Genomic DNA, 23,636 nt, shown 5'->3' with positions numbered 1-23,636 from the left:
TTCCTATAGTTCCCTCTTTTTTGTTATTGTTATTGCTTGTTTGTTTTGGTTTTGGTGGTACCAGAGTTTGAAGTTAGGACCTTGTGCTTGCTAGGCAGGCACACTGCCACTTGGGCCACAACCCTAGCCCTTTTTGCTTTAGTTATTTTTCAGATAGGGCCTTGTGTTTTTGTCTTCATTGGCCTCAGACTTTCACCCTCTTACCTAGCCTCCCATGTAGCTGGGATTACAGGTGTGTACCACCATACCCAGCTTGTTTGTTAAAACAGGTCCTCATTAACATTTTGCCCAGGTTGCCCTTGAACTGTGATATTCCTGCTGCCTCCTGAGTAGATGGGATTAATAATAGTTATGCATCATCACACCCGACCCCTATAACTCCCTCTTTTCTGACATTCCTGCCCCTCAATTTCTGGCTTCTCTGGCAGTCCTGAATTCTGACCTCTGTCTCCCAGCCCAGACTACAAGACGCCAGCATGACAGAGGTAGACACAGCCCCATGTGGCCTAATGCTTACCCAAGAAACAGTCTTGGAATGAAGACTGGTACAATAGAAGAGAAAGAGTAGGTAAAACCTACATTTATTTGATTGAGGATTTGGGCTTGAGACCCAGAAGATAACACATGCAATTATGATTTTACAGAAAATGAAGAGCTCAGTGAAAGGGCTATTTGGGGGTATTTGTGTGGATGTTAAGGGCTACCACCAGAAAACAAGTTTCTAAAGGAATCAAACTCCCATACAAGCACCTAATTTCTTGATTACTTCCTGGCACCACCTGTTACTGCTAGACTCCCCCCAGAAGCAGATGAAGATTAGAGGCAAGGAGTTTACTAAGGAGTGTTTTGGGGTCAGTGACTATGGAATAGCAGGAAAGGAAGCAAGAACTGCAGACAAGGGAAGTTGAGCTGTGATATCATCCCAGTGAAAACATCAGACACTCCATGGGGGCTCTGACTCTGGGTGATCCTTCTAAGGTGTCTCAAGTTGGGAAAGGGAGCCAGGACTGTACACCAGGTGTTGACTATTAGATGCAGGCAGCTCTAGGAAGTGACTTGACCTTTGACTAGATGGATTTATTCAGCCCTGGCAATTTCAGAGAGTGTTGGCAACAGGTGGCCATCTGCCAGTGGCACTGCCAGAAACTAGGATAACCAGTTCTTCCGCCTGGGTTGGGGGAGGGGTGGGGTGTGTGCCGATGTCTACCACAATTTTTCACCTGGACCAGTCTCTCTCTTCTGCTGGACAACAAGCTCCCTGCAGTAGGAGTAGCTTGGAGGCTACTGTCACAATGCACAATGGCCTAACAAATAGGAAGGCTTGGAGTACTTTTGTAGGTGGGCAGACTGGTTGCTGAACAGACTTGATTTCAATGAATGTGAATTCTAAGAAAACTAGCACAAGCTGAGTGTGGTGGTGTACACCTCTCATTCCAGCTACTTAGGAAGATGTAAGTAAGAAGATCTCTATCTGAGGCTGGACCCAGGCAAAAAGTGTGAGACCCTATCTGAAAAATAATTAAATCAAAATGGTCTGAAGGCATGGCTCAAGTGGTAGAGCACCTGTCTAGCAAGGAGAAGGCCCTGAATTTCATACCCCAGTACTGCAAGATAGAGAGAGAGAGAGAAGTAGCAGCACAGGCCTTGACACACAGGTAGACATCATAATCAAATAGAGAAAGCCAATATGACTGTGCTTTTTTGAAGTGACAGTTCCAGTTTTTCTGATGGAGCTGTCTTGTGGGCAGGATGAGAAGCAAAAGGAGGAGGAGGCAGAAGGGGAAAGGGCTGAGGCCCAGAAGGGTGAATGAGGTGGGTAGGGTGGAGGTGGTACATGAGCAAAGAGATGGGGAAGCACCAGTGAAAACAGGACCAAGGTCTGGGTTTGCAGAAAGGAGATTTTGACTCTGGGATGTCTCACACTTCTTCCATCTCTCTGCCCCCACACTCACCCAGCCAAGCCTCAATCCTACCAAACCCACCTTCTGCCTGATCCACATCTGCACCCACACAGCAGCTCCTAGTAAAGACACACAACGTTCCTCACTAGTTGCACTTTGCCAACAAACCTCATGCTGCCATCTGCATTACCTGGTGATTCTACTCCATGTCCCTGGTCAACTTGGCCTCAGACTCCAAGGCAAGCATTTTACAGCCAATCCTCTGTCCTCATTCTCAGCTACTTGCCTGACTGATTTCACTGAGAAGACTGAATCCATCAAAGTAGGTTCACATATTGTCATCCCTTATCTAATTTCAGTCTGTATCAGAAGACCTGGGCTCAGCCTTTAGACCACTTCTCTTCTCTCTGTTGAGAGGTTTGGACCTCTACTCCTCTCCCAGTAGCTGCTGTCAGCCATCCCCATGGCTTTAGTATCACTAATAAGCTGGGGCCTACTCCAATATCTCCATTACAGCCCCTAAATTTGATCTGTACATGCAGCTGCCTGCTCATCAGTTCCATTTGAAGCATCTGAAGTGCAATGTAGTCCAAATAAAACTCTTGATTCACATTCTGAAAATTCAGTCCTTTATCTGGCATTTGTCTCTCAGTAAGTGACATCTATATTCCCCAGCTGCTCAGGCCAAAACCACAACTTCTCCTTACTAGCTCTCTTTCTTCCTACCATACATGTAATCCATTAGCACAGTCTGTTGCTTCTACCTTCAAAATATATTGAGAATCTTCTGCATCTCACTTGCCCTATTGTAATAGCCTCTCAATCTTCCCAGGCACTCATTCCTTAGCAATTCACTCACCCCTTAGCAATTCACTCACCCACCCACAAACACACTGTCTACTCTCAGGCCCATCCTTTTACAGAGAGGCAATGTAAGGTAGAGATTCAGAGCATACATATGGGCCAACTGCCTGTTTCAAAAATCTACCTATTTTTAGCCATGTGACCTCAAGAAAGTCACTCAACCTCCTTCTTCTGCCATTGCTCACGTATCAAATGGGAATCATAATTTTTTTTTTTTCTCTAAGGCTCTTACAACAACAATCCTCTCTCCTAGTACCTGCCGTCACTTCCCAAGCACCTGTGTGATACCTGGCTTCCTGCATGGCATATTGCACATCCACATTCCCAAAGTTGTCATACATGTATGGCTCTGGTAGCAATAGGACAGCGACACTCTAAGTGATGGGATAGATGTAGAAAAACATCTTAGTGTGTTGAAAACGGGGAGACATTTGAAGGAAGAACTATTTGTGCAATGGTGCAGAAAGCACAATTGCCAGGATTTAATTAATACTTACTGCACCAGCATTGTTATAGGTGCTTTATGAACAGCAACTTATTCGATGCTCATGGCAGTAAGTCTGTTATTAAAGTGAGGAATGAAAGAGGAGGTTGAGTAAGTTACCTAAGGTCAATGACCAATAATAAGCAGGACTTGTAATCAGGCAGTGGGGATTACAGTGCCTGTCCCTTTAACCTCTCCTTACGTTATTTCTTTGTGACACATGTGGAAGAGGACAGACCTGAGAGTAATAGGTTTCACCAGAATGAGCCACTGAAGAGAGACAGATGGATACAAATAGGTAGAATTTGGAGTGCTGGCTTTGGGTGATCTCTACCCCAGCTTGAATCCCATCTCTGCCATTTACTAACTATGGAAACCTGGGACTGGATACCCATGTGCCTCATCCATTGAATGAGTTCATGCCTACATCTCAAGCTATCGGGCACAGGAAAAGCCTACCCTGCTTACTAGCCATCCTTCTTTTTTTAGGATTTTTTTTTTTTTTGGTGGGCAGGGTCTCACTATTTAGCCCAGACTGGCCTTCAATGCTCAATCTTCTTTCCTCAGTACTGAGGGCACATGTATGCACCACCATCCCCACTAGATCTTCTTCCTATTACAATAAAAGAGTTAAGCAAAGTGTCCCACTTTAAAAACAAATACACCGGGCCCTTCACTCCCGGGAAGGTGGAGTCAGTGCACTCTTCTCCATTCCTCCTGATAAACACAATGGTAGGTGAAGTGAAAGATGGAGTGAAGAAAGCAGAGCAGGTAAGCACTAGTACCCTGAGAACTGACATAGCAGTGAGAGAAGCCACTACCTGGAAACTCTAAAGAAGAACAGATGAAAAAAACTCCCCCCAAATGGTAGGTTCAGGTTGTACCTTGTCTATTCTGGCCAATTGCTATAGAAAAATTTGTTACTAGCAAAGGTGACATGGGGAGCCCAGCTTCCACACACGTGGGGCTATAATGAGGTACTCTATCCCCTTTTGACATCCTCCTCCCACACATAGGATGATGTCAGAAAAGGCACCATGGATAATCAGGACTTCCATTAGAGCCCATTAGTAATGAGGGTCATATTGGTATTCTCAGTGGAGGTCATGTTGGGGACAGTAATGAGGCACTCCTGCCCCTCCCAACCAGGTGAATCAGTGGAGAAATAGAGGGGAGCCAGAGCTTCCACCCAACTTAGAATTAACAAGGATGTCTCTCCTCCTTTGATTTCATCAGGCTAAATAGGGAACTGAGATGTGTTGGTTTCTTGTCACAGTGACAAAAACATACCTGAGAAAAACAACTTAAAGGAGAAAGTATCTATTTTGGCTCGGTTTCAGAGGTTTCAGTCCATGGTCAGCTGGCTCCTTGCTATGGGCTTGTTGTGAGGCAGAACATCATAGTGGGGGGAGCACGTAGCAAAGGAGGCTGCTCACCTATGGCAAAGAGAGAGAAAGGGGGACTGGGGACAAGCCACATACTTCAAGGCATGCCCCCAGTGACTACTTCCTCCAACTAAGCCCCAACTCCTAATAACCCATTCAGCTCTGAGCTCATCGATGGATTTGTTCATTGATAAAGTTAGCACCCTCATGATCCAATCACCTCTCAAGAGGGTTACCACACCTTCACCACATGAGCCTTTTCCAGGGAACCATAACGCTGGGCTTCTACCTCCACCATGAAAGACTGATGGTCAGACTGCAGGAGGTCCCAAAAGGTGATAAGTGGTCAAGGAGACACCTCTCCTCCCTAGGAAACACCTGTCTGCACCTGAGAGACATCTCTGCCCCCAGGGAATGCAAAAAAATGTAGAAAACCCCACTCCCCACCCTGGTCCCCTGCATTCTCCAATATGCAGTCTTTCTTTTCTCTTCTCTACAGATAAAATCTTTCTGACCTCTGCTGTTGGAGTCCACCTGTGCTTTCATCTCAAGAACCCTGAGCTCCTGAAATTCCTGTGGGTGTCATCCGTGCATCATATTTGGTGATGCACGAAGGGACCAGCTGTCACCTGAGGTTGGTATAGGTTGTGCCAAACTGGGAAAGACTGCCTAGGAAAGACTGCCATGAGTGTCCGGCACTCCGGTGGAGTCTGTTTTCCAGGAGAGACCCCCCTACCATGGCCTAGCTATGGTGGAACTCTCAGGTCTACCTTTTCTCCCTTTCTCTCTGTCTTGTTAAGGAGGGTTTCTTCCTTGGGAAACTGAGGAAAAGCTCCGAGCCCACTACAGCTGTACGGCAGGCAATCTGAGGAAACTCAGAGGCCAGGCAGGGGTTTATACTGCACTGCTAATGCTATGTGGGTGAAACTCGACTTCAGTGCACCAAGGCTTTTACTTTTTTCCTCACCTTAAATGCTAACTCTCTCTTTAGATCTGACCAGCTTAAGGGGAGGTCCGAAAACAGCCAGTGGAAAGGAAAGTTTGTCTTCAAGCCACAAAAGGTGTTCTGGCCTAGGTACTCCCCAGTGTCACCGAAAGGCTGGAGATGCAACTTCCTGACCCACCCTGAGGCTCCAAAGGTGGCTAAGTCTCGGACCCCTCCAGCCATGTCTGCTGCAAACAGACAATCAGATCTCTTATGCTTCTTTCATGGTTTCCATGGCCTGAGAGTGGAGGTCACCTCTTGCTTCCAGTGCTCCAGTACTGCCTTTGGGCAGGATCGACCTGGACAGCAGGGATGATCAATAATCCCTCATGCGTTGAGCCTGGAAACTCTCTTTTCCCCCAACCCTCAGCCTCTCCTTCCCCTTTCCCAGGCAGTTCAGGATGAGTGTCCTCCTCCCCACTTTGCTCTAATAGCAGTGAGCTTCTTTCCTTAGGGAGTTTAGGAAAAATCCCTACAGGCACCAGAAAGTGCTAGTCTCCAATTTAGGCTTAACTGTCTTTGTCAAGCATCAGATTAACTGGTTAAACAGGTTCTGCAGCCTGCCCTCAGGGAAAGAAAAAAAAAACCAGTTAAAAGGCAAAAACCACAGGTCTCCATTTTTTTTGCCCCTTACAAGAGCAAAGCCTCCAGATGCTCTCTCTCTCTCTCCTTTCATAGAAAGCATATATGCCTCACAGGATATATAGGGGTACAAAAGTCTACTTCATCAGGAGTCTCCATCCATGCCTCTACAAGGGTCCTCCTTCTGGCCATGCAAGCCCTCTTGGTTACTTTGATAGAGTTATTTTTTAATTACAGGCATTCAGCTGGTAGAGGAGAACTAGGCCTACCTGGGTCGCAGGGCAAACAGGCAAGTCAAAATAGATGAGAGATTGGTCAAAGATCATCTCAGGGGGGTGGGTGCAACTGAGATATCTATCTGTAAATCCTCCATGACTACCCACAAATGGCAGTGGAAGGAGCAAGGGAGAGCGGGACGCCCTCTCCCACTAGCGTTTCTCCTCATCTGGGGACGCTTAGATAAAAGGAGAAACCTCTGTTAAGGTGACCAATTTTCCCTTGTTTCCCTTTTTAGATGGGAAATCAAGCCTCAAGGATCCAGGAAGGATCCCCCCTTGCCTGCTTATTAAAACATTGGAAAGATCTTGATCCAGAAAGTCTTCAGCAAAAGTGACTCAAGTTTTACTGTACCAAGGCTTGGCACAGTATACTCTGGGAGATGAGGAAAGATGTCCAGAAGAAGGGAGCATTAATTATAATACCATTCTTCAATTAGATATGTTCTGTAAAAAGGAGGGAAAGTGGACCGAAGTTCCATACATTCAACTGTTCTTTTTCCTAAGAGACCACCCAGAATGGCAAAACAAATGCAGGCTAGATACCCAGACCATGGTAACCCTTTGCAAAAAGCTCCCAAACTCCCTTGAACCAAAAAACCATCTAATGCTCCATCAGCTCCCCCTCTCTCCCCTTACCCAGCTACCTCACACACTGGACACTGTCCCACAGGACTCTACCCCCTCCAGTTAATTCCCGGAGGGGACAGAGCTCATGTTCCTTTTAGAGTGAGCGAACTTAAAGAAATAAAAAAGGATTTAGGAAATTACACAGAAAATCCAGATCAGTACATCCAGGCATTTAGAGAAGTCAGCCAAAACTTTGAACTGAGCTGGAAAGACGTAATGCTATTGCTATCTCAGACCCTCACTTCTCTGCAGAAACAGCAGATACTAGAGCAGGCAGTCACAGCTGGAGACAATTATCACTTAGATAAAACAGCACTACTACAGCCCTGTCTGGGCCCTCACAGAAGGAGAAGGGGGAGGGAGAAGAAAGACAAAGACATTGGCTACCTAAAAGGGAAACTCAATTCCCAATTCCATCAGGAAATCAGGCAGTACCTATCTATGACCCTAAATGGGACCCTGAAAATGACAAGGATGAATGGAGTCATAACCATTTCATCCACTGCATTCTTGAGGGTCTAAGGAGAGCCAAGGTAAAACCTCTTAATTACTCCCAAGTCACAGCTGTACAGCAAGGACCCTTAGAAACTCCAGTAGCTTTCCTACAGAGACTTTTACCAACATTATACCAGAATCACAGGAAGAGGAAATCATCCTAAAAGATAAATTTCTAACACAGTCAGCACCAGATATCCGTAAAAAGCTTCAGAAATTGGTGGCTGAAGGGAGCAGAAATCTGGACCAATTGTTCCATGTAGCCACATCTGTACACTGTAACAGGGACTTAGAAAAAGAAAGGAAGGACCTGAAAAAGGAAAAGAGAAAGGATAAGCAGCAGGAGGCTCTGATCACAGAGCTCAGAGAGGCTCCCCCGGGGCAAAGTCCAAACCCGAGGACATGCTTTCAATGTGGACTGGCAGGCCATTTTAGGAGGGAGTGCCCCTGGAGAAAGCTACCTCTAGGACCCTGCCCCATTTGTCAGGGAAAACATTGGAAGGCGCACTGTCCTCCCACAATGTCCTCCCGCAATGTCGGGTCCCTGGGCCTCTCATCCAGGCTCTGTAACCACCATAAAAGCAGAGGAGCTCCAAGTTAAGCACAAGATCAGCCTCATCAATACTGGAGCCAGCATCTCAGCTAGTCCCTTCTCTCCAGGACCCAGGTCCTCCAAGAAAATTACTGTTCAAGGCGTATCAGGCCAGCCTCTAGAACGTTATTTCACTCAGCCTTTAGCCTGCTCCTGGGGAGATTGCCATTTCTGTCACTCCTTTTTAATTGTCCCAGAAACCCCTACTCTTCTGCTAGGGAGAGACCTTCTATCCAAATTAGGGGTACAGCTACTTTTACCCCCAGGAGAGTACTTTTGCTTGCCCCTAATAGAGGAAAAAGTAGACCCCACAGTGTGGACGGATGGACACACTGTAGGACAGGCACGAACAGCTGCCCCAGTCCTCACTCGTCTCAAGGACCCCTCCTGGTTTCCCCATCAAAAACAATATCCTTTAAAGCCAGAAGTTAAGGAGGGGCTAATTCCCATAATCAAAGACTTAAAAAGATAGGGACTGCTAATAGAATGCTCCAGCCCATTCTATTCTCGGTGTCAGGAAGGGACCTAACAAATGGAGGCTAGTCCAGGATCTCTGCCTGATCAATGAAGCAGTAGTGCCTCTCCACCCTATAGTTTCAAATCCCTGTATGTTTTTAGCCCAAATACCTCCGGGTACTACTTACTACTCTGTCCTGGATTTAAAAGATGCCTTCTTTTGCATTCCCTTACACCCTAAAAGTCAACCTATCTTTGCCTTTGAGGACCCCACAAGAAAGTCTGAACAGGTCACTTGAACTGTCCTCCCCCAGGGATTCAGAGACAGCCCCCACCTCTTTGGGTTAGCTCTAACCCAATACCTGGCAGAATGGCAATATCCACAAGCTACTCTGCTACAATATGTAGATGACCTCCTGCCCTGTGGACCAAATGAGCCTGTCATTTCACGAGCTACAGAGTCCTTACTAAACTTCTTAGCAGACAGAGGTAATAAAATTGCTAAAGAAAAAGCCCAATTGTGTCAGTCTAGGGTTACATATTTAGGTCTTGTCCTGGAGAAAGAAATGAGGTCTCTAGGAGAAGACAGAATCTGTCCAATCCTGATGTTTCCTCTACCTAAAACTCAAAAACAATTGAGGGCCTTTTTGGGGGTCACAGGATACTGTAGAATTTGGATCCTGGGATATGCAGACCTAGCCAGCTCCTTATATCAAATCCTTAAGGAAGCACAGAAGGATATTCAGCCCTTTATTGAATGGGATGACAAGTCAGAAAATGCATTCCACCAGTTTAAAAAGGCTCTTATGACAGCTCCCACCCTGGGTCTCCCAATACAAGACAAGTTTCAATTATATGTCTATGAAAAGGGAGGACTGGCCTTGGGTGTGGTGACTCAACTCCAGGGCATCACTCCCCAGCCAGTAGGTTACTTAAGCAAAGAGTTAGATTAGGTAGCCAAGGGATGGCCAGGATGCTCAGAGCAATTGCCACAGTAAGCCTTCTAGTGCTTAAAGCTCAGAAACTTATACTAAACCACCCCCTAAAGGTTTATAGCCCACACGACCTAGGGGGAATTTTAAACTCAAAAGGAGAACTTTGGCTATCTGACAGCTGTCTACTTAAATATCAGGCCCAGCTTCTGGGAGAGACAGAAATAACTTTAAGGACCTGTCAGAGCCTAGAGCAGAGGGAAATCCTGAGCACTCATGTGAGGAGGTACTTACGGAAAATTATGCTGCCCGACCTGACTTAACTGATCAGGCCTTAAAAAACCCAGATCTAGAATTATACACTGATGGCAGTTCCTTTGTCAAGAATGGTATCAGACATACAGGGTTTGCAGTTGTGACAGAATTTGGCACCCTCAAATCAGGTCCTCTTCCTCCTAAAACAAGTGCTCAATTGGCAGAATTAGTGACCCTAACAGAAGCCCTAAGACTGTCAAAAGAACAGAAAGTAAAATCTATATAGATTCTAAGTATGCCTTCCTGATCCTGCATGCTCATGCAGCCATTTGGAAGAAAAGAGAAATGCTAACTAAACAGGAACAGCTTCCCATAGAAATAAGAGAGATTGCTTTAATAGTTTTAGGGATAACAGCATTAGTTGCAGCCCTTGCTGGAATCAGTTATGGGGTGATTGCCAATCATGTAACTGCAAAAAAACCTAACCAAAGTGGTAGAGGACACCTCAGACCAGGTAGGCCTTGCTATTTAAGGACATACAGAGGTCTTTGTTGTCCCTTGTCTGTATGGTCATGGACCACTGCCTGGCCCTAGATTTTCTTCTGGCTAAACAAGGGGGGTATGTGCCATCACCAATACTTCCTGTTACACATATATAAACACTTCAGGCATCGTAGAGGAATGTGCAGATTACATTCTCCAACAAGCTAAGTGGCTCCGGGAGCAATCTCTTGAGACTCAGGTTTCTACACAGGTGTGGGACCAAATAAAATCCTGAGTCCCCTCCAGGACTTGGTTCCTACCCTTTCTGGGACCTATAGTTGCCATTATTCTCTTGCTTGTGTTTGGACCTTGCATTTTAAACTTACTTGTCAAGTTTGTTTCTTCTCACCTAGAATCCATCAAACTACAAATGACTCTGGTGGAGATGAAAATGACCTACTACCCTGGTCCCCTTGACAACCTCTGGCATGGTCAGCCCTGATGCTGCAGGCCCCTTCATTGCCCCCTGTCAGCAGGAAGCAGTTACTGAATAGACTTCATCATCCCTATCCCTAACAGCACTTAGGATGACCATTGAGAGGGGGGGAATGAAGGACTGAAGGACGGACTGCAGGAGGTCCCAAAAGGTGATAAGTGGTCAAGGAGACATCTCTCCTCCCTAGGAAATGCCTGTCTGCACCTGCGAGACATCTTTGCCCCCAGCCAATGCAAAAAAAGGCTATAAAACCCCACTCCCCAATCTGGCCCACGGGATAACCGGTTTCGGGTCCCCCTGCGTTCTCCAATATGCAGTCTTTTCTTTCTCTTTTCTTCTCTTCTCTTCTCTTCTCTTCTTTACAAATAAAATCTTTCTGACCTCTGCTGTTAGAGTCCACCTGCGCCTTCATCCTCAGAGCAGGCTCAAGAACCCTGAGCTCCTGAAATTCCTGCACATTTCATCCGGGCATCAACCAGGCAGTAACAAGAGAGCAGCTCTCCTTCCCTGCTAACTGGAGCAGTTTTAGAAAAAACCAACTGCAACAGGTGAGTAAAGATCCAGATTCTCATAATACAATACCCAACATGTCCAGAGTTCAATGGAAAATCACTCATAACAAGGACCAAGAGAATCTCCACTTGAATTAAAAGTCAATGAATAGACTCAAGACCAAGATTTTGATATATTAGAATTACCTGACAAAGATTCAAAAACAGCCACCATAAATACATTTCAATGAGCAATTGCTTGAAACAAAAGTGGAAAGTCTCATCAAAGAAAGAGAGGATATAAACAAGAACCAAACAGAACTTTTAGAACTTAAAATAAAATAATAAAATAAATGGATGAGCTCAGCAGAAGATTTGAGGAGACAAAGGACAGAATGAGTAAACATGAGGATGGAAGAAAAAAATTCCCAATATAAACAACAGAGAGAAAAAGTAGAACTGAAAAAATGGGCAGTCTCAGACACCTACGGGACTAAACTGAAATATTTACCATTTGTGTCATCAGAGTTTTGGAATCTTGGAAGGAGAGGAGAAATGAGCATGTCAGATTGTATGGGGAGGGGCGGAAAAGTATTTGAAGAATAATGGCTGAAAACTTCCCAAATAGATAAAGGCCAGAAACCTACAGATTCAAGAAGCTGAAACAGGAAACTACCAAGAGAAATCCAAGCCAAGAAGTTTGACTAAACTTCAAAAAAACAAAAGACATAGATAAAATCTTGAACTAAGTAAGAGAGAAATGATACCTTACCTATTATGAAAAAATTATTCAAATGACAGAAAAATTCTCATAATAAACAACAGAGAACAGAAGAAGTGGCACATTTTTCAAGTACTAAAATCAAGACATTTTTACTTTTTGTTGCTTTGGTTTGAACACAGGGCCTTAGGCATGCTAAGCATGTGCTCTACTACTTAGCTATCTTCCTAGCCTCTCAGACATTTTTAGATGAGGAAAAACTAGGAGAAGTTCTCACCAATGAACCTATCCTAAGTGAATGAACAAAAGAAAATTTCTGAAAGGGAAGGGAGTGATAAAGAAGGAAACTTGAGATATCAGGAAGGAAGAAAAACAGAGAACAAAAATATGGGTAAATTCATTTGCCTTCTCCTCTTGAATTATCTGATATTTGAAGCAAGATTATAACAATGTTCAATGTAGTTTTAAATGTATCTAGAAGACCCATTTAAGGCAATTATATAATATGCAGGGGGAGTAAAGGGAAGTAATAGTCCTACAATTTATTTGAACTGAAAAAATGTTGATACTAGTAGACTGTGATGTTATAGATTTACAATGTAATGCCTAGAGCAACCATTTGAAAAGCAATACACTCAAAACTTTGCAGATAAATTAAAAAAAAAATTCTAGGAAATGCTCAAGTAACCTACAGAAAGATAGGGAGAATAAAACAGAAACAACAACAAAAAAATCAAAACCAAAAATAAACTTTTAATTACAAATATCAAGAATTACATTAAAAGTAAAAGTTCTAAATATATCCATTAAAAGACAAAACTAGAAAACACGGTCCAACTATATACTGTCCACAAGAAGTTAACTTCAAGTACAATGTGATAAGAATATTGAGAGAGAAAGGATGAATAAAGATACACCATGCAAACATTAAACAAAAGAAAGAGGGAGCTAGGTGCTGGTGGCTCACTTCTATAATCCTAGTTAATCAGGGTGCAGCGATCAGTAGGATTGCAGTTCAAAGCCAGCCTGGGCAAACAATTCCACAAGACCCTATCTCGAAAAACCCTTCATAAAAATAGGACTGGTGGAGTGGCTCAAGGTAAAGTTCCTGAGTTCAAGCCCCAGTACTGCAAAAAAAAAAAAAAAAGAAAAGAAAAAAAAAGAAAGAGGAAGTGGTTATATTAATATCAGATAAAATAGATTACAGAGTAAATTACTAAACATAGAGGAAATATTTGTAGCTATATGTTTGAACACCCTTCCCTAAACAACTGATAAAAACAACTAGATAGTAAATCAGGATACAGAAGAACTCCATACCATCAACTGCCAGGATCTAATTAACATATACAGAATATCAAACAGGAGAATATATGTTCTTTTTAAGTGTATGAACACCAAATTCTACTACAGACAGTATTCTACATCATAGGACAAAATAAACCTCAATAAATATTTAAAAAATTAAATCATACAGAGTGTGTTCTGTAACCACAATAAGTCTAACTCATTGTGAAAAAATAACTTAGAAACTAAAAAACATACCTCTAAATAATCCATGGCTCAAAAAAGGAAGTCTCAATGGAATGATGAGGTTCAGGACATGCTACCTAAAAATATGAGTGTAGGAGACCAAAATATCCCACCCTAAATCTGCCTCCTAAGCATAAGATGTTTCAAACTGATTTTTTGGGTGGAAAGCAGGCACAGGAGAACCTCTGAAGATGAGACTGAAGTTGCACTTTTATGAGATAAATGATGACTTGAATATGAAATGTTCCCACAGGCTCATGTACTAGGGGCTTGGTTGCCAGCTGATAGGCTTTTGGGGAGTGATTGGATCCTAAAGTCTCTGCCCCACCCCCCCATCAATGGAGTAATACTTGATAGATTCATAATTGACAGCATTATTGGGAGGTGGTGGGAAGTAAAAGGTGGGGTCCAGCTGGAGGAATACAGGTCATTGTGGGTGTGCCCTGGAAAAGATGTATCTTTCCTCTTTCTTCCTCTTCTTCCTCTCTCTCTCTCTCTCTCTCTCTCTCTCTCTCTCTCTCTCTCTCTCCCCTTCCTGGCTGCCATGAAATGGGCAACTCTGGTCTGCCATACCCTTCCACCAAGATGCTCTGCCTTGGTCTAAAACCTTAAGTCAAATAAATCCTTCCTGCTGTCTCAAGTTGTTTTTCTCAGGTATTTTGTCACAGCAATGAAAGTCTGACTAATACAATAAGTGTGTATCTATAAAGAAAACAGCCATTTGTAAGGGTGTCTCCTCTATATGGGAAGAGAAGGAGATGCCTATACATCATCAGAAAGTATTATCAGTGGAGAAGGCCCAATTCAAATCTGCATAACAACCTTAGGCCCATTTACTGTATTTTTTCTACTGCCTCTCCATTACTGGCTTCATAACACCCTTCTTTCTTAGTTTCAGTTGAAGGCAATATTTAAACATGAACTCAAAGCCTCTTCTTTCAAGTTTACACCTTTGCCTTGCTTATCTCCTATGTATATGTGAGATATACATATTATTAAAGTTTGATTTGCTTTTCCCCTATTAATCTGTCTTTTGTTATAGGGGCCCATCCTATATCAGAGACCTAGGCCAGAGGCCTACCTCTGGGAGTCCCAACAGACCAGATTTGACCATCAAACAAAGTCCAATCAGAAGGAGGAATGGTGGTAAAGCAAGAAAGGAATTTATTTAGTGTGGCCACAAGGGGGCCAGGTCCTAAACCCTGCCTTCAGCGTATCGACAGGAGCATCAGGATTATATAGGAGAAGGATTGGGGCAGAGGGCAAAAGGTTTGCATAGTCAAGTAGTCTTGCACAAACTGTGGGCTGGTTGGTCAGCATCTCAGGTCTGATTCTGTGGGGTCCTGTCAGTGCCTGAGAAATTATTATTGCTTGGAGAGATGGAGGTAATTTGGTTCCCATCATGAGATAATTGCCCATGCTTGTGGGGGCAGCCTCTGTTCCTGTCATAGGTGTAAATGTGCAAGGCTCCCTGTTCTTGGAATTTGAGGTGAGCTGAGAAGGACTCAGAGTGAGAACAGGCCAGGGAGACAAAAATGGAGCTAGTTAGGATAATGAGTGGGTCCTCCTTCACTCCCACTGGAGAACAATAGGAAAATTTTTAAACACTGAATTTAATAGAAATGAAAGAACAAACTACCAAAGCTTGTGAGATGCAACTAAAGTAGTGCTGAGAGGAAAACTTGAAGCATTTAATGTTTACATTAGAAAAGAAGGGGTTGGTGGAGTGACTCAAAGTGATACAATGCCTGGCTGGCAAGCATGACATCCTGAGTTCAAACCCCATACCACCAGAAAAGCGATAACAGCAACAACAAAAAACAAAAGAAAAAAGAAGTGTCTGACGTTGATAAATTCCTATCTCAAGAACTTGGAAAAAGAATAGCAAAAGGAATCCAAAAAAAAAAAATAAAGATAAAAGCTGAAGTTAGTGAAATTAAAAGCAGAAAAACAATAGAGAGAATCAAGGGGGAAGCTGCTTGATTTTTTGTTTTGTTTTGTTTTGACAAAAATCGATGGAAATGACAACTCTCTAGTTAGGCTAACCAAGAAAAAAAGATGACCCAGATGCTCACAGAGGCTAGCATTATAGGCCCTGAAGACATCAAAGGATGATAGAACAAGTCCACAAAAATTCTATACGCATAAATTTGACAATTTAGATGCAATGAGTTAATTTCTCAAAAAGCACAATGACTTACCAATTCAAAGTAGCCCTACAATTATTAAGCAAATTCATAATTCTAAAACTCCCATCTGGGGTTAGGGGTTTAGCTCAGTGGAAAAGCGCTTGCCTGGCAAGTGCAAGGCCCTGAGTTCGGTCCCCAGCACCAAAAAAAAATAAAATAAAATAAAATAAAAAATAAATAAAACTCCCATCTAAGAAATCTCTATCCTCTGGGTTTCAGTGGGGAATCCTAACAAATGTTTATAAAAGACTTAACACTACTGGGGGCCCGGTGGCTTACTCCTGTAATCCTAGCTACGTGCCAGGCAGAGATCATGAGGATCGCGGTTCAAATTCAGTCCTGGCAGATAGTTTGAGAAAACCTAGCTCGAAAATATCCAACACACACACACACACAAAAGATGGTGGAGTGGCTCAAGTGCTAGAGCCCCTACCTGGCAAGTATGAGGCCCTGAATTCAAACCCCAGTACTGCCAAAAAAAAAAAAAAAATAGAAAAAAGTAGATAAGTAGATTTGATACCAATTCTAAGCAATCTCTTCTAGAAGATAAGCAGGAATATTTTCTAATTTTCAATGAAGTTTACATAATTGTAATTCTAAACTTTATATAGAAAGGCAAAATGACTAAAATAGCTAAAATAATTTTACTAAAAGAATAAAATGGAAAGATAATTCACTTGACTTAAAAACTTATTGTAGTTATAGCAATCAAAATTGTGTGGTGTTGGTGGTAGAACAAACTTCTCAATATTGTGTGCTAGACCTAGACTAGATAACAGACTGGCTAACTGAGAACCAGAGCCATATAGATATGTTCGGTTGATTTTGAAAGGTGCAAATATAATCCATGTAAGAAGGATAAACTTTTCAACAAGTGGTACTAGAACATTTGGATATCCAGAGGCAAAAAAGTGAACTCCCACATAACCTCACACATTATGTAAAATCAACTCACTGACCACCTCACCTTTGTGTGATCATTCCACTGGAATACATAGAAGATAAATAACTAAGCCCAGTTCTGAAATCCAATCTATCTGAAACCACCCCAGGATTTTTTTTTTCTGTTACATTACTCTCAGTAGCACCTGTTCTAACTATATATACTGATACTTTTCGAGGGTCACTGTTGTTCTTACAAATAATACTAATCATAGATAATTTCCTGCCCACTCCAGATAAGTACAGTATATATGCTATCACATACTGCTGAGTGAATTTCCCTGAGGAGATGTAAAAGAAATGTTGCCTCTGAATTGGAGTGGCGTAGGCAGCCCAAAGAATGACTCAGACAAGTCCAGCTTGATGAGGGTTACTTTCAGAGTGTTGGGTGGCTCTTGGGCAGCTGCACACTGACATAACATAACCCACCATTATGTTTTGCTCAGGCATCTAAATCTATAGACAGCAAGCAAGGAGGGGGAGGTGATTAATGATCTCTCCTGGAGCACAGTTGTTGATGGTACTGTTTTCCTTTTCCTGGGAGGAAAGTATCCATTCTCCCATTGGTTTGATGGATGCTTCTGTTTATGCTCTCATCTTGGCTACGGGCCAGAGGCTCTGGTCAGTCATCATGGCAACTCCTGCCTCAAGATGGTGAAGGTCACATTAGGCCCGGAGGATGAGTTCTCCCACACTTCACCCTGTCCTTCAGCTCTTACCTCTTCCACCACATTCCCTGAGCCTTGGGGAGTATTGCATGGTCATTTTCTTTTGTTGAGATGCTAGGCCGCAACAGTATAGACCACAGCAACAGATATTCATTCCTAAAATGACACAAGCTCTGATTAAAATGATTTGGTTCCTGCTGTGGTACAAGTGCACCAAAGCATCATACATCCGGATGATCAGTGTCAAGTATGTCCTCCTCTAAATGGATTAAAGCATCAGTTATATTTGTCTCATTCGCTGATATACAGGCACAGCAACTAGTGAGTGCCCCTGTACCCCATGTTCGACTGTGAGTGTGTGCAGAGATGTCCTGCCTCATAGCGCCACTTTTCTCATTTGGAGGTCTCTTGACTTAACAGAAATGACCTTGTGTAAGTGTGGCTCAGGGCTTTGCTGGTGAAGTTGGCCAGGGCTTTTACTCATATGAGTGCATCTCGGGCCACAACGAGGGGACTAAATAGAGTAGGCAGATATTCCCATCAAGCAGTCCTCTTGGGAAGCATATTCACAGGACTGGCGGATTACTAGGCTCGGCTGGTAGTATGGAAAAATGTAGCCTGACAAAAAAAAAAAAAAAAAGGCCAGCCCAGACTGCATCTGCCAGTCCAATTACACGGGAGGTTGGCCACAACTGGATTCCATATGGCCAGCCTGTCCCTGCTGGAGGACAGAAGTGTCAAAATACAATGTGTTTACCTTGGGCAAAGCCCTGGATGGTAGCCTCAGCCTTGGCCTGTTTGCAGGGGAGACACCTGCAGGAAGCCCATGGTAGTATCTACTCAGGTGAGAGCCTCCTTGCAACCTTCACTCACAGGCAAAGGCCAGTCCCTCACAAGGCTTATATCTGGTTTATATCTGTCCAGTTAGACAATCCATATTTTGGAGTCACAGCCAGGAACAAGCCTCATATGCTTGCACAATATGTTGCAGGCCAGAATATTTTATGGAATATTCTGGAATTTTATGGAATATTCAGGAATGCCTGCAACCTTTACGGTTTTCTAACCCACGTGAGCCCCACGGTGCCCTGATTTTTCATGTACCCAGTGTGCTGCTTCTTTTGGTGTTTGGGAGAAAACAGCTGGTACTTTTCTAAGAGATCTGCTTCCTGATTACTTGGAGGACTTAGGGTGTGTGAGCGGCTACATAAAACATTCTCATCAGTTCTGCCTCTCAAGGTATTTTGTATAGCTGTCAAGCCACATGTTTGTCTCCCATTAGGCCTGCCTGATACCTGCAGTGCTCCTTTTCCCATTGTGCCATCCACAGAATTTAACTTTTAAAGATGGCCCAGCTATCAGTTCAGATAGCTATTGGCCATTTTTCATGGGTCATTACCATCCAAACTGCTCTGAATTCAATCTATTGACTGTTTTTCCCTTCTGCTCTTTCTATACAAATGGTATAAGTGTTGGTTTCTATTGCTACTACCACCCCTTCTTGTTTCACTCCCCACCTGGTGTCATCAGTGTACCTAGCATCCCTAGGAATAAGCAGCATGCCATCCTATACCTTTATCAGGCTTTCCTGTTGGCTCAGTGAAGGGGGTTATGCTCAGTTGTTTGAAAGGACACTGGCCCCATATGGGTTGCATAATGTTTGTTACAGGGCTGTCAGATAAAACCCTATGTGGTTGTAAATATGCATGCCACCTTTGCAAAGTTTGGTTTGGGGCCACCCTAAAGGGGCTCAGCTAGGAGGCATTCCACCTAGCCTTTTATTGAATATACTGTCTTTATTGTTAAGTGAGGCCGGTTCTGTGATGGACACATGGCTAGCCATTGTTGCTCTAGTGCAGTGTTAGAGCTCTACCCCATTCCATAACTGTGACCAAAACCTTACGGGAACTGTCAGTTTAGGATACTTCTGCCATGGCTCCAGCTATAGCCCTCAGGGATTCTAGTGTACCTCTAAAATAAATGGGCACTGAGGTATGAATGCACATAGTTGCTTAACTTACCTGTCATGATTTTGGCTTGTTCAAAGACTTACTGTGCTTTTGTCACAATTCCAAACAAATCCTCTCTTTATTAAATAGTACAATGGGCATGCCACTGGTGTTAGATATGGAATGAAAATGCACCAGTATCTCAAAGTCCAAAGAAAATTTGTGATTCTTTTACATTCTGTGATACAGTTTGCTGCGAAATCTTGTTTCAACAACTTTGTAGAGTATCACGTATGTTTAACCAACCATAACACGCCCAAGAACTTCACCTTGGTACTGGGTCTCTACACCCTATGAAGATTTATTTCCCATCATTTAAGAGCACTTTCACTTCCTCCAAGTCGGTCTGGAAGTCTATAAGATACTCAGAGGTTAACGTAGCATCATCGATATAATGAGACATTTTTCCACAAATGGGCACAGTAGCAAGGCTATGACACAGGCCACTATCCCATGACAGATGGTGGAGCTGTGTAAATAACCTCTCGGCAGCACTTGAAAGGTCCATTGTTGTCCTTCCTGTGTGAAGGCAAATGGTCTTGAGATGCAGTGGCTGAGGGGATATTAAAGGAAGCATTAGCTAAATCAACAATGGCATGACAGCTTCCAAGGCTTTCAGTTGTTTGTTCAGTCATCAGGACGATGGCATTAAGCATTGCAACTTGAATAGGGGAAATTGCCATGTTAACTCTCTGTAATCCACTGTCATTTTCCATGTGCTATCTGGTTTCTTTACTGGCCCCACAGGGCTACTAAAAGGACTGTGACTGGGCAAAGAAGAATTTCTGCCTTTTTCATTTCTTGATGGTAGCTGTAATTTCTTCATACCCTTCTGGCAGTTTATTTTATATTGCTTGGCATTGACTATCTATCCCATGTAGAAAAGTTAACTTTATAGGTTCCCATTTCACACAGCCTCATACTCCCTCCTCTACAGAGGTAGGCAAAGTATGCTCAGTCAACATCTATATCCAAACTACTCTCCTGAAACAGGAAGATAGACACATCATACAAACATCATATTCCCAGGATGGATAGTTCCCAACTCCAAAGGTCAATTTAATTCTTTTTACTTGCACTGTCTTATCCTTGTACCCATCTTCTGCAGCCCAGCACCCAACGTGGCATGAATGAGGGTGCATTTGACTCTAGTGTCTACCAGAGCCCAAGTGTGTAGCACATTTGTGGGGGACAAATATATTCACAGCTTAGCATGGGGCCTCCCATCTCACATGTCGGTAACCTTGGCCAACCCACCACAGGAAGGATCAACATGACTCCAAACTCATGAGCAATTCCTCTTGGGCTGCAGGAGGCTCTGTGGGAATCACTCTCTCTTATCTCCCTCCATCTGAGCCTTCCATAAACTTACTTACTCAGCCCTGGGATTCTTGCCAATTTTCTCTGGGCACCTCTGTTCTGCATAGACCTTGACATATCTGTTTCCTAGTTACCCTAACCAGGCTTCATGAGTTTTTCTTCACTGCACCTCCCTTTGGTTGCTCTAGGACCTTGTGTACTCAATTAGCAAGGCAATCTGAGTTACTTAGGTCCTCCAGTGCTTCCCCTACTTCATATCCATCATGTCTCACTCATGGACACAGTAATGCAACCAAAGCTCCATACCATTCTTTTGGCCCTTGTTGGATCAACTTTTTTGATAGGTAAACACAGTTGACCTGGACCATTGACTTGTACATCAAATACTATCTCCCTCATCCCCAACTCCCACAACAAAGTATGACTTTCAACAGTTTCCATTCATTAGCGCTCATAGGTGCTTCAGCAGTCATGAATAGAAGTACAAGCCAACCTATGAGGAATGACTTCCCTCATGCTATTGCAAGTTGTGCAGACATTGTTATATTATGAGATTTTCAACCCTGCACTCAATGCCATCCAGTACCATATACCACAGCTGCACCAGCCAAGTGGCGAAAGACTCCCTCACAGTCTTCTTAAAAGTTTCCCTAATTCTAATTGTTCAGAAGCAGAATACTCTTCAATTACCATGCTTTCTTGTATGGCGGGGGAGGCATTGTTGAGCTCCCATCTGTATGTTGGATCAAGGATTTTCCTTTTCTTTAAATTAAGAGACAAATGTTTAAATCATCATCTATTATTTCTACCTCCTGCTCCTCACTTTTACTATCTGTGTCTTCCCAAAGGTCCCATGTTTTTGGATCCAGACCAGGCTCTTCAACACCATGTGCACCCAACGCTCCTGTCTTTTCATTCCCTCCAGTCAAATGGAAGGAAGGCAAACACCTCTATTTCATCTGCTTTTTTGTTTAGTTTTCTTAACAGATTAAATACTAAAGCAGATGATGGTACTCATATGTCCTCCTTTGTAGTTGGAGCTCCTCTTTTAGGGGAACAACTTCCCTCTGGGCAGATAGCTCTTACCACTAGCAGTAGCATCCATGCCAATGCAGTTACAGCTTTCCTACAGTCTATTTCCATAAATACTACTTTTAGGTACTGCAACAAGTTCTTCAGTCTGTTAGGTGTTTGGGGGGACATTCCTGCACTTACATAGTAGACTGCATTTGTCTAGAAAATATGCTATCCTGTACCGCTTCAAGGAGGAAGGCCACCCAAGGATTTCTACCAAGATGTTCCACCCTGACTCATCTTTGGGTCTGTCAGGTCCCTCTTTGGGCCCCAATTGCTGAGTGAATTTCCCAGGGAGGCATAAAGAAACATCTTTGAATTAGGATGGTGCCAATAGCTCAAAGAATGACTCAGACAAGTCCAGTTTGACAAGTAAATGAGTGCAGGGTTACCTTCAGAGTGTTTGGTGGCTCTTGGGCAGCTGCACACCAAAGTCTCACCACTCCTTGATTATGTTTTTATTTTATACAAGTTTGAGGAAACTTAGGCATCTAGGTCTACAGGCAGCAAGCAAGGAGGGAGTGATTAACAATCCCTTCTGGAAGGCAGTTATTTAAAATAACCGTGCCCCTATTCCTGGGAGCAAATGTTAGTAGTCTCAGCATCCAGTATCCCATTGGTTTAATGTTTAGCTCTTTTTATATTCCTGCTTTGGTTGTTAGGCTAGGGTCTCTGGTAAGTCATCATGAAGGCCCCTGCCTCAAATTGGTGATGGTCACATTAAGCCCAGAGGACCTATTCTCTTATACATGCATTGTCCCATTTAATCCTCTCCAAAACTCTAAGAAGGAGATGAAATTATTATCGTCCCTATTTTGCTAATGAGGAAGGAAAAGAAGCTTAGATCAGTTAAGTAAGGTCGAGGAAGCTAATAAATAAATGGCAAAATCTACTCAAACCAAACTTCTCACCAATGCTTTTATAGAAAAGTGCTATTTCAGGGCATATGAGAGAACACTTGTCCTAACTATCCATTTTATAATAAATTCATATCCCAACACTCTTAACCAAACAGTATGCCCACTCTTGGATGCTGAAGGGGCCCTCTTTCCTGCCCCAGTAACTGCCAGGAGATGAGAAAGTCAAGGAAGAGAGAAAGAGGAGAGTCCCGAAATCCTTCACCATAAGATCTAGAAACCTCTGAGCTCACAAATGTTATCATGTGTTCACGTATGAGTCAGATGGCTCATTGAGAACCCCAAAATAGTTTTATTTCCAGATAAACATCAAAGCAGAAATAAAAAGGTACTCTGACCTATGAAACACATAAAGGTTAATTCATACGCTTTTTCTGGGGTGGGGAGAGAAGTGGTATGAAGGGAATTTCTAAATTTTAATAAATTCAATTTTTTCCAAGTATATGCAAAAACATGCTCAAAATGTAGTTGTCCCTTGTCCCATTTCCCACATTAGTTTTATGCTGCAGAAAAGATCACCAAGAACACTTTTAGCTGCTTTTTTTTCCCTGCCTTTTGGATTCACCTTTGAAATTTCGAAGTACTAGACTTATCCTGTTATTTTATTTTTCAGTTCAGAACTTTTATTTTCTATTGACTTCTTTTTGAGATGGCTGAGGACTTAATTCTTTTCCCCTTTCTCCCTCCTTCAATCTCAAGATTATTAGAGCACCAAAGTATTGTTAGATTTCCTTTCTTAAGCTATTTTTGTTTTTTCTTTATTCTTTTATTTGCTTAGTCTTCTTTGTGCCCATATTTTTTTCAAATATTTTTGTAGATCTGTCCAATCAATGACTTCAGTAATTTGTTGGTTCCTCCCCTCCTCTGCCCCAGACCAGCCCCACTTAACCCTCATCTTCCTTCCCGCTCTGCTCCTTAAGGAATAGTTATTATCTTTGAATTTCCCTTCTTTGTCCT

The sequence above is a fragment of the Castor canadensis genome, chromosome 17 (assembly GCF_047511655.1).
Source record: "Castor canadensis chromosome 17, mCasCan1.hap1v2, whole genome shotgun sequence".
In the NCBI taxonomy this organism is placed as follows: Eukaryota; Metazoa; Chordata; class Mammalia; order Rodentia; family Castoridae; genus Castor; species Castor canadensis.
The sequence above is the reverse complement of the archived record's forward strand: the minus strand, read 5'-3'. Positions refer to the sequence as shown.